We start from the raw sequence: 18061 nt of genomic DNA on the forward strand, positions 1-18061 counted from the left end.
GTTGGGTCCCTATAATACTAGTGATTACCCCATTACTATTGTAGTTATACCCCTTATTTATATTGTTGTGCCCCTATTACCCCCATGTTGTTATTTCTGTGCCCCATAGAATCCCTCTATTGTTATTTTTGTGGCTTTATATTATTATTGTTTGGTCGGCTGGATTATATTGTGACTCCTTAGACTCCTATATATAGAAAGGAGGTTTTGTCATTTGAGTCATCCAAGAATTGTTCATTTATGTAATGTAAAGGAGGTTGCCCCCTCGAAGAGGCTGAATTCTAAGGCGTTGATCTATCTTTTATATCTTTTCTTGAGCTGGTTTCATAACAAAGAGCATATAGGTTCTTGACCCGTGAACCAATCTGCTTCACCTGTCTAGTGATGATGTGTCTAAGGAAAACCTTTCCCTTACTGAAGACTACATCATAGCCTCTGTCTTCTTGCATAGCAATCAACACCAAGTTTCTCTTCAGTCCTAGTACATACTTGACATCGGTCAAGGTAAGGCGAGCTCCATGCTCCCTCTGAAAAATAACCGTGCCTACACCTGAGACACTATACTTCTCATCATTACCCTTCCCTATGAGTATCTGGATATCTTTCTCCTCCAAAGTACTGAACAAACGTTTGTCACCGGTCATGTGGAAAGAAGCTCCACTGTCAAGAAACCAACCACTTCCCACCATGGATGAAACCATGCATGTGAAGAATGTGAAGTCCAACTCAAGCTGTGAAGAAAGTGAGGCTGCATCACCTTCAGATCCTTCCCCGAATCCCTTCTTGGATTTCCTCCGTGGACAATTTGCAACATAATGGCCCAACTCATGACAATGAAAGAATCTCACCTTCGACTTGTCAACCTTCTTCCCATCATTGGAAGAACTGGATTCAGAAAGAGAACCCTTCACCTTCCCCTTCTTCACCTTACTCGCTAAGGCACAGTTCTCCTCCTCATGCATGCATGAAGAATTGTCTCTGGTGCTCTGTCTGATCTCCTCTTGCACAAGATTTGACCAAAGTCTCTCCCATCCTGGCGATTTCTCCCGACCATTGATAGAGTCCTGATAGGAATGCCAACTGTTCGGAAGACCAAGGAGAGCCAAGCTCACCAAGTCTTCATCATCAAAAGTCACCCTCACACATCCCAGCTCATCCCTGCACTGGGTGAACTTCGTGAGATACTAGGGCATACTGTCTCCATTCTCACACTTAGATGTTTCTGAGTTTATCCTTGAGCACCATTCCACCAGCTCAAAACTCAACCGCTTCTGATCTAAAATTCGTGAGAACAAAGTATTTCTCATATAGATATTAACTGTATGGGCATTCATCGGATATCTCACATTCTAAAAGGAAGGATGAATCCAGAGGCTACCTAGCCCGATTAGAGACTCTGCCTGAAGAAATAAAATGTAAACACTTTCTGAATAATAGATCAGATGATCAACAGCTCTGATACCATGTAGAAATTTTGAATAATAAACACTTATTCACAGAGATTATCCCGGTTATACACTATTGTGGAATACATGCATAATACATAACCTCCTCTACATTGATCATCAATTTATAGAAGGAGAAACAATAACATGCGCACATAGAAACATCAATCACACATATCAATACAGTATTTTCCCCAGGAAAGCATCTCGCTAAAAACCCCAACTATTTGTATATTATATTGCTTGAGAACATGTAACAAACATAGTACAATACTCCTCACAAGTACTCAGTACTATTTCCACGTGTTACACACAATATAGCTCAGATCTGATCTCCAAATATCCTCCATTGCTTACCTGCCTCCACTGCACAATACCTGCTGAGAATGAATGAGAATGGCTGATCCAAACTCCTATTTACCTTGTGAAAATCATCCACACTATAAATCACATGAGCACAAGCCATATTTCACTTGGTATTGGTGCACACTACATAGAGATCATTGGCATAACGCAATCCCATGCATGTGCACAATCTCATGCACAACTGATAGAAATCTAAACCTATGACACCTATCTACACTGAACTGTACATGCACTGAGTTAACTAATGTATTCTTCAGTTGCATTATGAGTTAATAATTACTGAATTAATTAATAACTAATTCACACAACTCATCACTTAGTCTATTGATCAGTTAGACTAAATACAACTAGTTCAACTAAGTCAAACTGAACACAACTCCATTAACTGCTCATACAACTCCACAGAACTCAACCACATGAGTTCTAACTGATGTCCTGCATGCAATAGCTCAACTGACTCATAAAGAAAGTGTATTTCCTTCTGACAGCTGCATGTGCCACATCTGTAGCTCAAACTGAAGTGATCCAAGAGGATAAGATAAAGTTTATCTTTTCTATTCTTGACTAGCAGTCTAAAAATAGACTCTGATCACTCCTGCTGTGATCCAAAAATAGACTTTGCACCATAATTTGCCTGCGAGCCCACTTAGTGAAGGCGACTCCTTTCCACTAAGCTCCATCATCTTGTTGCATTCTCAACAAACATTTCTTGTTGCACACTTTTCAACATGCCCCCCCCCGCGGGGGTCTGGGGAATAGCGGTACCCCAGTGGGGGTTCGGGGGCAGTGCCCCCGAAGCCAAAAATAGATGTAAAATTTCCTTGTAAAAGTCTAGTAATTTCTAGTCAATTTGGACTGTTCATTAGGCCGATGATTTGATGGTAGAAGTTATGTTTAATTTAGGGTTTTTTTCCCTAAAAGGCAACCCCTCACTATATATGAGGGAATTGTATTGCGTCTATGTAGATCTGTATTCTGAGTGACAAAGAGAGAGGAGATTGAGAGTGAAGAGGGTGTTACAACAGATCCGTTGTAGGCTGTATCTCTTCAGTTTGCTGGATAATATATAAAAAGAAGGACTAGTTGTTTCTCTGTGGATGTAGCCCAAATTGGGTGAACCACGTATATTTGTGTCTCTTTTGTTTTATGCATTCTCTGTGTTTATATTTCTGCAATATTTTATGTGTTCCATTGCTTTGTAATATATAATTTTCTAACAACTGGTATCAGAGCCGAAGGTCTTTTTGGCTGACAAACTCGTAAGAGAGAAGGATTCTTGGTTCGAGTAGGAGAAATGGTAGAAGATGGTAAGTTTAGGGTCGAGAAATTTAACGGCCAAAACTTCTCGCTATGGAAGATGTAGATGGAATATTATCTGTATCAGAGAGATCTGTACCTACCATTGAGCGGAAAGACAAAGAAGCCGATGAGTATGTTAGACACAGGATGGGATATTCTAGACAGAAAGGCACTTGGAACAATACGGTTGTGCCTAGCAGCGTCAGTAGTGTTTAATATTTCAAAGGAAACGACAACAAAGGGTTTAATGTTGGCAGTGACCAAACTTTACGAAAAACCATCGGTCTCAAATAAGGTATTTCTTATGAAGCGTTTATTTAATATGAAGATGTCAGAAGGTGGATCTGTTGTGGATCATTTAAATGATTTTAATACAGTTACAAGTCAATTACGTTCTGTAGCAGTAAATTTTGATGATGAAGTTAGGGCTCTGTTATTTCTGTGCTCATTTCCAGAAAGTTAGAATGGTTTAGTTATGGTTGTTAGTAAATCTATCTCCGGATCTAGTACTTTAAAGTTTGATGACGTTGTTGGTGTAATCCTTAGCGAGGAAATGCTACGAAAAAGCTCCGGTGAGACATTAGGTAATGCTTTGACTGTAGAGACTAGGGGAAGAAAAATGGAAAGAGGAAAGAGCCCAGGATATCGCAGTAAGTCAAGAAAAGGAAGATCCAAGTCTAAATTAGGGATAGTGTGCTAGAAATGCGGGAAGAAAGGACACCTAAAGAAAGATTGCAAGTCTCGGAAGGGAAAAGAAGGAGATGCGTAGCAAGAAACTAATCATGAAGTGAATGTAATAGGTGATGTGTTGCAAGATGCTTTGGTTCTTTCATTAGGAAATATTATTGATGCCTGGGTGATAGATTCAGGGGCCTCATTCCATACCACACCTGATAAGAAATTATTTCATGATTATGTTCAAGGAGATTTTGGACAAGTTCAATTGGGTGATGACAAACCATGTAAAATTGTTGGAATGCGTATAGTTTTCATAAAACAACAAAATGTAAATCAATGGCTATTGAAGATTCAGGTAAGGCATGTTCTAGATCTGAAGAAAAATCTGATTTCAACAGGGCAGTTGGGAGGTGAAGGTTGCGTAACTACTTTCACAGATAAAAACTGGAAGGTCACTAAAGGATCCCTGGTAATAGAAAAAGGAGAAAAGGTTGGTACATTGTATTTATGCAATGGTATTTCTAATTCTTTTAATGCTTTAACCTCTATAGGAGAAGATACGACATTGTGGCATCATAGGCTCGGGCACATGAGTGAGAAGGGGATGCAGATTATTCACTCAAGAAATTTGTTGCCAGGTTTGAAGCATGTTGATTTAAAATTTTGTGAGAATTGTGTTTATGGAAAACAGAGGAGAGTTAGATTCCTTAGAGTTGGGAAAGAAAAGAAGAGCAAAAAATTGGAGCATGCGCATACAGACGTATGGGGACCTGCTCAGGTATCATCTCTTGGTGGCTCTCGTTATTATGTTACTTTTATTGATGATGCAACCAGAAAACCTGGATTTATTGTATTCGAAATAAATCTGATGTATTTGATACTTTCAAGAAATGGAAATCTTTGGTTGAAAATGAGACAGGGAAAAGGTTGAAGTGTCTCAGATCAGATAATGGGGGTGAATATTGCAGCAAAGTGTTTGATAGGTACTGTTCAGAGAATGGAATTTGCAGAGAGAAGACAATTCCAAGAACACCACAAGAAAATGGTGTGTCAGAAACGATGAATAGGACAATCATGGAGTGTGCAAGGTGCATGAGATTACATGCAGGATTGCCTTTACAATTTTGGGTAGATTCTATAGATATTGTTGTTTGTCTAATAAATAGAGGGCCTTCAAGTTCCTTAGATGGTGTTATTCTAGAGGAGGCATGGACAGGTAAAAAGGTAAACTACTCATTTTTAAAGACTTTTGGTTGTGAAGCCTTTGTCCACATTAATAAAGAAAATAGAACAAAGCTTCAGGCAAAATCAAAGAAATGTACCTTTATTGGATATGGTGTTAATGATTTTGGTTCTCGCTTATATGATTATGAAAATCACAAAATCATTAGGAGCAGAGATGTAATATTCAATGAAAAGGTATTGTATAAGAATTAGTTGAAAGAAAAGAAACAAGAAAAAGAAAATAGAGAATAGACAGTGCTTGACGATATCACAGGAAAAGTGATGGTGCCTAAAAATAATAATGATTAACAGCCAGAACAACAACCACAACAGCAACAACCACTTCAAACACCTGAAAGTGGTGTTAGAAGATCTACCAAGATAAGTAGACCCCCTGAACGATACTCCCCTTCATTATATTATGTATTGTTGACTGATTCTGGTGAACCAGAATGTTATGAAGAAGCAGTGCAGGTAGAAACCAGGAAGATGTGGGAGCAAGTCATGAAACAAGAGATGGACTCCTTAGCACATAACTAGACTTGGGACTTAGTCAGGTTGCCTGCAGGTAAAACAACATTGTAGAATAAATGGGTTTATAGGTTGAAGGAAGAAGATGGAGGAAAACAGAGGTACAAAGCTAGACTTGTGGTGAAGGGGTTTGCACAGAAGAAAGGTATTGATTTTGACGAAATATTTTCTCCCGTTGTTAAAATGACTTCAATTAGAACTATTTTAAGTCTAGTAGCAGTTGAAGATTTGCATCTTGAGCAGTTAGATGTAAAGACAGTCTTTCTTCATGGGGATTTGGAGGAAGATATATATATCCAGTAGCCACAAGGATATGAGGTAAAAGGGAACGAGAAACTAGTGTGCAGGTTGAAGAAGAGCTTGTATGGCTTAAAACAGGCTTCAAGGCAGTGGTATCTAAAATTTGATAGGTTTATGTATGAACAAGGTTATACTAGATGTCACTTTGATCATTGTGTTTATCTCAAAAGGAAAAATGATGGTAGCTATATTATATTGTTATTCTATGTAGATGACATGCTTGTTGCAGGTTCTAACATGCCAGAAATAAATGTGCTCAAAAGAAGATTGGCAAACTCATTTGCAGTGAAGGATTTCGGTGCTGCAAAACAAATCCTTGGTATGAGAATAACTAGAGATAGGAAGAATTGCAAATTAACATTGTCTCAAAGTGAGTACATAGAAAAGTGTTGAAAATCATTAATATGCAAAATGTGAAACTAGTTAGTATACATTTGGCTAGCCATTTCAAATTAAGTAAGGAGACATGTCCCAAGACTCAAGAAGAAATGGCTCACATGTCTAAAGTTCCATATGCATCAGCGGTTGGAAGCTTAATGTATGCAATGGTATGCACAAGGCTTGATATTGCACATGCAGTGGGAGTTGTAAGTAGGTACATGAACAATCTAGGAAAAGAACATTGGATGGAGGTGAAGTGGATTATCAGGTATTTGAGAGGTACCACAAATCAAGCATTATGTTTTGGTGGTTCAAACATTGCTCTGCAGGGATATGTTGATGCAGATATGGCAGGTGATAGAGATAATAGGGGGAGCACAACAAGGTATGTGTTTACTGTAGGTGGAACAACTGTCAGTTGGGTTTCAAAAATAGAAAGTGTTGTTGCACTTTCAACAACAAAAGCAGAGTATGTTGCTGCTACAGAGGCTAGTAAAGAAATGATTTGGTTACAAAGGTTTTTCGATGAATTAGGTGAGAAGCAGGATTTGGGCAGGTTATACAGTGATAGCTAGAGTACCATACATCTTGCAAAGAACTCAACATTTCATTCTAGGATGAAAAACATGCAGCTCAAGTACCATTTCATATGATCAGTGTTAGAAGATGGAGAGTTGAAGCTGGAAAATATACACACTAGCCAGAATCCTGCAGATATGTTAACAAAAGTTGTAACCAGGGAGAAACTGATAATCTGCTCAGTTTCAATTGGTCTTCAAGTATGATGAAGAAGATGAGAAACAACCAGGTCGAAAGTGGAGTCATTGGCTAGCAAATGAAGCAGCAGTGGAGTTGCTATAATCAGTCTCCAAGTGGGAGATTGTTGGGTGTGGAGCCTGATTATCTTCTATATTCAAAGGTTTCAGTTGGATGTATACCCCAGGAAAACTGTACACCCCTCCAGGCAGGGGGGGGGACTTTTCCCCCCTGCAGGGGTCCGGGGGGGTAAATCCCCCCTTGTTGGGGGGTCCGGGGGCCAGTAGTCCCTCGGTTGGGGTTCGGGGACAGCGCCCCTGAAGCCAAAAATAGATGTAAAATTGCCTTGTAAAAGTCTAGTAATTTCCAGTCAAGTTGGGCCGTTCATTAGGTAGATGATGTAACGGTAGAAGTTATGTTTGATTTAGGGTTTTTTGCCCTAGAAGGCAACCCCTCACTATATATGAGGGAATTGTATTGCGTTTATGTAGATCTGTATTCTGAGTGAGAAAGAGAGAAGAGATTGAGAGTGAAGAGGGTGTTACAATGGATCTGCTATAGGTTGTATCTCTTTAGTTTGATAGATAATGTATAAAAAGAAGGACTAGATGTTTCTCTGTGGATGTAGCCCAAATTGGGTGAACCACGTATATCTGTGTCTCTCTTCTTTTATGCATTTTCTATGTTTATATTTCTGCAATATTTTATGTGTTCCATTTCTCTGTAATATATAATTTTCTAATAGATGCCAATTGTTGGAAATAATATTGAGAGTGCGGGTGAATCAATATTTACAAATCAATAGTTTTTTCATTTCCATAACCAGATTTATATACGCTACTTCAGTGAAGGGAACTCGCGTGTGCACACAACTATTCTTAAGGCAACCAACATATATCCAGTGAACTTATGATTCAGTTAATTCATCATATGTTGATATTTAATTAGTGCATTATTACTTTATTAAACACTAAACAGTAACCATGTGTAGCAATAATAGAATAAACCATCACACATAACCAACACACATGGACACCAAGATTTAAGGTGGAAACCCAATGTGGGTGGAAGCCACCTACTGCTATCGTCTCCGTCTTCTTTTAATAATAAGAAAATCTTTTTACAATATTGTACTGGTGTAGACTCATATCGGTAAGCAGGCACCCACCTACAGAAGGCTACAACCTTATCTCATTCTCTAGATTCTTCTGGAAGGGAGCTACAACCCCCTAATTCTTGTACTAGCTGATATATTTACTAGTACGTAGGCTCCGACCTATAGAAGGCTACAACCTTCACTCGTTCTCCAGCTTCTACTGGAAGGGAGGTCCAACCCCTTGATCAAATCACTAGCCACTACTGGCAAGAAGCTTCGACTTCCTCACTGAAGGTTCCAACCCTCAGTATCCTCCAGGGACCACATTTCATAAATTTTCACATTGGATACTCCTGGTACACAATACTACAATATGAAAGCCACGTTTCATAAAATTTTCATACTAGACCCATTAGTAACATTGAAGCTCAAAATTAATCACCACTACAATACAACCATAAGATATATTTGCATCAACCAATCATTGAAACCTAGTCAATCTCTGATATAACTGAAACCCAATCATCAATCTCTAATATAACCATAACTGAATCAATCAATCAATGAAATCTCTAGTGTACTAAATCAAACAATCACTGAAACCTCTGACATACTGACTCATACAACCATTGAAACCTCTGACATATTGAATCAAACAATCACTAAACCTTTGACACAACTATATCAACCATTCAATCAAACTTAATCAAATTCAACCAAACAACTGGAACATATAGATCACTGTAACCAGTACATAGATCTGAACCCAGATCACTACATCAACAACCAAAACTAACTGTAACTTCAAAAGGCATGTGTCAGAATGTATACGCTCCTTTAATGAATCCAACCTACATTTATACGCTACTTCCTTTAGCCCAACCTGCGTATATCTCTAAAGATACTAAATAATAAAACCTCTGGACCAAAAACTATACTAATCAGGACATTTTGAAGATCTACTGTCATATTACAGAGTTCTAAACAGATAGCAACAAGGATCACCTTTCCTTCTCAATAAATTAATCAATCAGACTCAATTTCCTTATTGGCTCTGGCTCTCAGCTCTGGCTCTGGCTTTGGCTCTCAGCTCTGGCTTTGGCTCTTGCTCTAGCTCTGGCTCTGGCTCTGGCTCTTAGCTCTAGGTCTGGCTCCTGGCTTTGGCTCTCACAAGCTTCTAGGTTTGCTCGACCTCCAAGCGATCCTCTGTCAATTCTTCTCTCTGTGTTATCTCTCGACCTCTGCGAATTGCAACAATCTTCAGTACCCTTGTCAATTGTGCTCTCTGTGTTTTTGTAACACATTGGTTACAGTCCTCCATCATGGAAAACCATGCGGTTCCACAAAAGAATCAGTTTCCCATTGTAAGGAACTGGTGGGCACAAGAAACCCAACCGTTCAGCCTTCCTCCTATAGAAAGCCCAAGTTTGAACATGTAACGCAATACACAGGGAAAACTGGTGAAAACACAACATTGGAGCATTTAACCGGACTTCAGATAATATGGAATCGCCCCTATAAACCTATCAGGTCTGTGTTATTCATCGCTCATCGCAAATCGCATTGCATAAGGAAAAACAATAAATACATAGGCATACATTGAAAATCCGGTCTTCAAATAATATGCAATCACATTCATAAACCTCATCGAGTCCATGCCTTCATCGCTAATGACAATCGCACAGGCATATGTACAAAAAACCCAATACACAGGAAATACACAGAAATCCCGTAAATCTAGATTTCAAAAGTTATGAAATCATGCCTATAATTCCCATCGAGTCCTCCTTTTATCGGAATATCGCAAGTCGCATATCGCAATGTCCAACGGCCGAAGGTCTATGCAACATCTGCTGGATAGTTCTGATGTGATATATATATATATATATATATATATATATATATATATATATATATATATATATATATATATATATATATATATATATATATATATATATCGTCGATGCTGATCACCGATCCCACTTTATCGCTATCGAGGAGCCCTTAAGGCCTGCTACTCCACCCTTTGAACCTTTTGGATGTGATTTCCTTTAGAAAGCCTTTATTTCTCCTAACTCCCATTTAGTAAGAAAATGCCTCCTTTTCAAAGGACAATGGGCAATATTCTTTTCACAATAACTTCTTCATCTGAAGTCCATTTTAGCCCATTCAAATTGTGTTAGATTCAGATTGAAGAGATCTATGTAATGAGACTATTCCCAAGAGCATCCTTTGACTTTCATATGACCCAAATTTACAAAGGGTTTGTGCCATTTAGCACCTTTTACCTCTTATATGAAGTCTTTTAGACTTAGAGGCTTATATAAGATCTATTTTTGGATCACACCTTCCCACTAAAAAGCTTTTGGTCTCCATAAGACTAATATACTTATCTAAATAGTAAATGAGAGTAACAACACGCTCTTCTTTTAGGCTCCATACACTTGCCTTCCGTAGTGCCTCTGAACCAAAGCCTTTAAGTACTTTCCTTCTTGGATGTGCTTGTCCTCCTGGGAAGAACTGGTTTCCTCCTATTAACATTGTCGTCCTTGATTTCATGCAAAACTCCTATTGAGAAGGTTACAGAAGGTAGTTTGAACTTCTCTTCCTTGATCATTGATCCAAGGTGGCTCAAACCAATGTGAAGTTACATCTGCTTCAGAAAATTTTCATTTGTACCTGTTTGACATATTGTCAACAACAACTGTTAGCAATAACATGATTACAGACAACAATTGGATGGCTTAAACTCCTTCTTCAACAAAAGAAATAGATTTCACAACTTGTGAACACCTCCATGTCTTTAAATCTACATACAAATGATTGACTAGATAACAATCCAAAAAAACATGCCTTTAAAACAAGTGACCCTTCAAGTCTAGCATGTAAAAAAAAAAAAATCTATAGTTCTTTTCCAAAGATGAAACACTTCATCATCATCTCCATATTGGAGACCGAATAAACTTTTTTCAAGTCAATATTACATTACATGCATGCTTAAAACAAAGAAATCAACCCTTCAAGTTAATTACGCATAGATGTTCAAATACAAGGAAGTCATCAACATCCATGTGTTCATGCACATCATGCTTATGCATGCATTTCATCCTTCAACATTTGCTTAAGCACACTATACTTTCGAAGCTGAAATGAATATAATGTTGCAGCAACAAAGTGAGTCTCCTACTTAACTTTTCCATTCACCTTCTTGGTAAAAACTTGCAACTTGCATCTGATTAAAAAACAAATGCAAATAGATTCATAATAGACATGTAAACCTAATTGGATAAGAACTATAACCATTTCTTACCAATCCATTTTAAAGGTCCTTCCTTTATCTTCACATCAGCATCAACATGTGAATCATCCTGAAACACATCAATCATGGAATCTTTTTCTCCATTCCTGCCATTTTCTCTTTCCACCTTCTTCAAGTTTCATGGAAGCATTGCTGGGTTCAGAGTCCCACAATTTGCAGGAATATGTCCCTGCTTATGGAAGTAAGTGCAAGCCATGTGCATCTCCTCAATAGCAAGATTTTCCTTGTCCAATGGAAATTTGGCTTCTTGCTTCTTTTCCTTCCAAAGTTTCCTGCATGTGGCGATTCTCTTCCAACATCTAGAAACATTATGGTTAACCAAACCACAAAAGGAACATGTAATTCTTTTCCCATGCTTATATTGAAATTTACCATGCCAAACATAATAAAAAAGAATATGATTAGAATCAGATTTATACCTTTCTCTTTCACCTTTATTGCCTTCATGAGCAGGTGAACTAAATGAAGAAGTAGCTCCCTTTTGAACACCATTAACCTCTTCAATGGTTTCAGAGTTTCCACAACTCTCTGGTTCAAGTGTATGCTTATAAACACCTTCATCCTGCAAATAATGTTTCAAGCAATTTCATTCCCCATGAAGACAATCTTCACATTCTTGAGGTAGAAGACCTGAAATGAAACTCCTCCTTGGAACTATTTCAATGGCATTCATGGCAGCTTTGGAACTTTCTCCATAAGCTTGTCCATATCTAAGAACCAAATAATTAGGCCTTTCCTCAACCATTATTGGCTCAACAATACCCTGTGCATGTTTGCCCATTCCTTTTCCTTCATAACCCATCCCGGACATTAACTTGGAACCTATGCCTCTGGTATGTTTTTCAAAAGAACCAATATAAACATTCTTAGAGGAAATTGAAGACAAACTGGAATTGTTTACCTACTCTTCAAGATGATATTTGACTAAGGCTTCTTTGGCAACAAAGAGCTGTGTCTCCAAATCTTGCATCCTTTTTAGGTTCATATTTGCAATATGAAGTTGCCTCTCCATTTCCTACAATTTGTTAGAAAGCAACTACTTCTCTTCCTTCATGAAATTCAACTGTTGTCTAAGTATGATGCTCTTCCTTCCATCCTCATACATTTATCTCACCATATCAATCATAATTAACAAGTCTTTCTTCATGTCTTCATCAAAGACTCTTGTGAAGAAAGAAGAATTTGAGGACTCAGTAGTAGAAGTTGTCATTATAAAAATGAACAAAAGAACTTCAAACAAGATTAACAAAGAGCTTATTCAAGCAACCTTTTTTGCAACAAACATCTTGTGCTTCAAGGATTGCTTTGAGGTCCTTTGAGATAAGAAGAATGCCTTCAACCCTTCTTCCTTCTTGTCCTCTCCTTGACTTAACTAACAACAACTTTCCTTGAACCTTTGAAAACTCAAACAACAATCAGTTTACAAACAATGAAACAAAAAAATCCTTGCTACTGTTTGAACACCTTTGAAGTCAAACAAGAATATGCTGGTACCACTTGCATCACGATAACATCTACTCTGGTATAACTAGTTCTAATATAACCTTCTTTGAAGGTGGGGTTAATCAATATTTTCTTTGATATAACCGCTCTGATACCACCTGATATGAAATGGGGACATAAAGGATTCTTGTCAGCTTACAAGAACCTCTCCCACTCCAAAGCTTATATATTCCACAGATCTATGCTTATGCTTGATAAATGCAGAATTGAATAACTTGAAATAGGTGTATGTTTGTGTTTGTTTTTTTTTTAACTGTTCAAGTGCTTATGTATATTTGCTTTTGTTGATATTTAAACACACATAATAGTAAATAAGGCAGCAAAACAACAAACACATAAGACAACAATATAATTAGGAGTTCACCCAAAACTCTGCGGCTACATCTCCGTTAGCTCTAGTCAACTCAACTAGGCTCTTTGGGATTATGGTAATATTTATTTTACAAGCTCCACAGTCAACTCCATTGGTTTACAACTGAACCTATGGGTTTAGAATACCATCTTATCCTACTAGTTGTCCATACTCTGCAAACAGATCTAGGCTCCTCTCGACTCGACTCTTTCAGTCAATGCTCTAAGCTTCTTGAGCTTCTGGCCTCTCTGACTCACTTGGAATTCTGTATTCTCTTTGGAATCCTTCTTATGTCTTCATCACACTTTAGACACCAGTAACAGCTTGATCAATTCGATCTCTTTTTTGTTCTCTCGGCTCTAGCTCTAGCTCTGGCTCTCGGCTCTGGCTCTGGCTCTAGCTCTTAACTCTAGCTCTAGCTCTGGCTCTGGCTCTCGGCTCTGGCTCTGGCTCTAGCTCTCGCCTCTGGCTCTGGCTCTGGCTCTGCCTTTGGCTCTTGGCTCTCACTCTAGCTCTTGGCTCTGGCTCTCACAAGCTTCTGGATTCACTCAACCTCCAAACGACCCTCTATCAATTCTGCTCTCTGTGTTATCTCTCAGCCTCTGCGAATCACACCAATCTTTATCCCCTTTGTGAATTGTGCACTTTGTGTTTTTGTAACACATCGGTTACAGTCCTCCATCATCGAAAACCACACATTTCCACAAAACAATCAGTTTCCCTGTGCAAGGAACTAGCGGGCACAGGAAACCCAACCGTTCAGCCTTCCTCCTATTGAAAGCTTGTGTTCGAACATGTAACGCAAGACATAGGGAAAACTGGTGAAAACACATCATTAGAGTGTTTAACCAAACTTTAGATAATATAGAATCACCCCTATAAACTTGTCGGGTTTGTGTTCTTCATCGCTCATTGCAAATTGCATTACATAAGGCAAAACACCAAATACACAAGAATACACTAAAAATCTGAAAATTCGGACTTCAAATAATATGCAATCACATTCGTAAACCTCATCGGGTTCATGCCTTGATCGCTAATCGCAATCGCATAGGTGTATGGCCAAAAAACCCAATACATGGGAAATACACAGAGATCCCATTAATCCGGATTTCAAAAGTTATGAAATCATCCCTATAATTCCCATCAGGTTTGCCTTTTATTGGCATATTACAAGTTGCATATCGCAATTTTCATTGGCCCTGGTATTAGGGGTTCGCCGATTTCGGATCGCAGATATCGGCGCTATCAGAGTACCGCAATATCGCTTATCGATGATTCAACATATCGCATATCGCAATGTACAATGGCCCGAGGTTTGTGTGACATCTACTAGATAGTTCTAATGTGATATATATATATATATATATATATATATAGATATATATATATATATATATATATATATATATATATATATATATATATATATATATATATATATATATATATATATATATATATATATATATATATATATATATCGCCAATGCCAATCACCGATCCCGCTTTATCGCTATCGCGAATCGCTCTGCCCTGGTTCCGATATCACATGAGGCCTTCCTCCGATGTGATATATCAGAGATCGCTATCAGGGAGCCCTTAAGGCCTACTGCTTTACCCTTTGAACCTTTCTGATGCGATTTCCCTTAGAAAGCCTTTATTCTCCTAAGTCCCATTTAATAAGAAAATGCCTCCTTTTCAAAGGACAATGGGATCTTCTTTTCGCAATAACTTCATCATCCGAAGTCCATTTTAGCTCATTCAAATTGTATTAGATTCAGATTGAAGAGATATATGCAATGAGACTATTCCCAATAGTATCCTTTCACTTTCATCTGACCCAGCTTTACAAAGGGTTTGTGCCATTTAGCACCTTTTACCTCTTATATAAAGTCTTTTAGACATAGAGGTTTATCCAAGATCCATTTTGGATCAACATAATCATCTTCAATCCTATTAATTCTTATAAATTTATTTTGGTTGTCAATTTTTCTTAGGAGGCCCATTTTAGACCTCAAAACTCCCCTAATGAATATTTCTTTGGGTGAGATTGCAGTCTGTGCTACACGGGTTGTTACTGAAAGGGTCAGAAGTTAGGGTTTTGTTGGTTGGGGCAACTAACTCTCAACTTAAGCCAACAAATGGTTCCATTATCGGGACCAGGATCTACCTGATGGATGTGTGATAAGTGGTTCCCCACTAAGAAAGAGATAAAAAATTGGATAGATCAGAAAATCCATGCCTTTGCAGCCCAAGAAAACATGAATCCACACTTGTCAACGGAAGAATGCATGAATAGATACCTATTCACAAACGAACACGAGATATTCTTCTATTGTTTTTCGTGTGAATTACACTAGTGGTTGTCTAAATTGGTAGATAATCAGGGTATGTGGAAGCTTGACATCCCTATTATGGGGACCCTGTAACTGGTGAAGTGCTTAGAGGCTTTAGGAAACAAAACCATGCGGGCTATCGATTACTGGATAAATAGTATTTCGGAAGGATTCATTATAGAGTTCGCAATCAATACGTCCACTAGCTATAGTGAAGTGGATCACAGGTTTTTCAAGGGGCCAAGAGGTAAGTACCTGAAATCATTAAGGACTTAGATTAAAATGTTATTGTGAGAAAAATGGGTTATGCCTTTGAATTGATGATTGGGACTACGGGAAGTGAAAGAGCGTTCAAAGGGAATCTTGATTCGAGTGCCGAATATATTCGCCTATTGGGATCATCTGATAGTGGCAAAGAAAGTAGTGTTCTAAGGACACCACTAGGTGCGCTAGAGGTAATAAGACATGGTGTCATAGGGATACCACATCCATCCACTCAACCTCCACCTCCACCTGCACCTTTGTCATTCAACATGGCGAACACGATAAAGATGCTTGTGTTTGAGGGTCTGCGGACTGAAGACCCTGAATAATTTTGGTTTTTAGTAGATTTTGTATGGAAGGCATAATATATTAAATATTATGACATGAAGGAAGTACAGTTGGTTACAACACTGCAGGATAGAGCGCTGAGCTGGTATATCAATTTTTGTTCAGGTAAACCCATTGCAACTATGTTGGAAACACAACAAGCACTGAATAATGAGTTTGAGAAGCCTAAATCACAAGTCCAGTCAGTGAAAAAGTATAAAATGATCCAGAATAGGGTAAATGAGTCCATGTGCAACTTTGATCAAAGAATGAAGTGTCTGATTCTGTAGGCTAATATGAATATCACGGATGATCAACACAAATACTAGTACACTGCTTCACTATTTCCTCATCCGGAGATTGCCACTGTCTCAACAGAAAATATGAATGCACGTTGAAGCCTTGGATATTTCCATGATATTGGAGGCTTCACCCATGCACGATATGAATTTGGGAGTGCAAAAAATTCAATAACAATTGACTATCTTACACATGGAGTTGCAAATCCTTAAGAAGGGAAAGCAAGTCCAACTGGAGGCGCACACAAAAGTATGGTGCTTGAAATGCAAGGGCCAAGGTCATGATAAGGACCATTTCCTAGTTTGTCAGAATTATCTTATAAGAGGGGCCCTGTCCCCCTAAAGTTAGAGAATACAGATGGGCCAAGTACAAGAGTAGCATTATGGTGCTCTATTTTTCAAATTTCTAGGAAACACACAACGAATAACTATCATCTTTTGAAAAAAATTTGTATAGACATCGCAGTAGTTATTTTTCACTTTCTACAAATCTGTAGGTCACGATGAGCACAACTATCGAAGTTATGAAGTGATAATGGAGTGGACCCCTACATATAGGGTGCAGGCTACCTTAAGATCAGGGCATAACTGTGGCATGCAACGGATTTCAAGGCCGAGGAAGAGGGAGAGGAGGAGGACCTGGAAAGGGTCAAGGATAGATTATCTATTACAACTGTGGGGAAGCAGGTCATTTCACACATGACTGTCAGAATCCAACACACCCCTCCTGTCAGTATTGTAAGCAGTGCAACCATGTCATAGAAGACTGCCCAATACTTATAGTGAAGATGCAAGAAAATAAGACTCAAACCCAATAACCTATGCAGAATATCCAAATGATGTGATCGAAACCTTGCAAAGGTGAGCCTAGTGTCAATATTATTACACGAAGAGGTATAGCTACCGACAAAGACAAGGGGAAGAAGCTAGAAGCAGATGGTTGGTATGCAAGGCTGCTGAAAAATAATTTGGGTTTGATTTAAGTAAAGAAAAGGAAACCTTTATGGAGGATAAGAAGAGCTTTGCGGAAGCTTCTACATCAATAAGTTGTGGAAAATCCAAAGGAAGCGATAATACGCAGGACATAGACCCTTTGTTGCTAGCGACATTTTAGAAGACTTGTGTGAAGCTCCTAGGGGATAGGAAAGCGGGAGAAGGGCTACATGAAATAATAGATAACTGTATGGGTAAAATAAACCTCTACTAGAATAGTGCATAGTACACAAAGTGGGAAAAAACAAGAAGTGAATTGGTCGTGAGATGAGACTCACTGCGTAGACTAGAGAATACAAAATGGATTAGGTAATTCTTGATCTAGGATTTGATGTGAATGTTTTGCCAAAATAAACTTGGGAGAGAATCGGGAGAACTGCACTACATTGGTCTCCTATCTAGCCACGAATGGAGAAATAGAAAAATATCATTCCTATGCGGTACGCATATGGGGTAATAGTAGATATTGAAGGAGAAAGCACCCTAGCTAATTTTGAAGTAATTGAGATAGTTGATGATAGTAACCCATACCCCACGCTACTTGGTCCTTTGATATGGATGTGCTCATTAATCTCAAAAATTGTAG

The sequence above is a fragment of the Pinus tabuliformis genome, chromosome 3_1 (genome assembly GCF_031772625.1).
Source record: "Pinus tabuliformis cultivar Carrire ecotype Pingquan chromosome 3_1, CPIR1, whole genome shotgun sequence".
Taxonomy (NCBI): Eukaryota; Viridiplantae; Streptophyta; class Pinopsida; order Pinales; family Pinaceae; genus Pinus; species Pinus tabuliformis.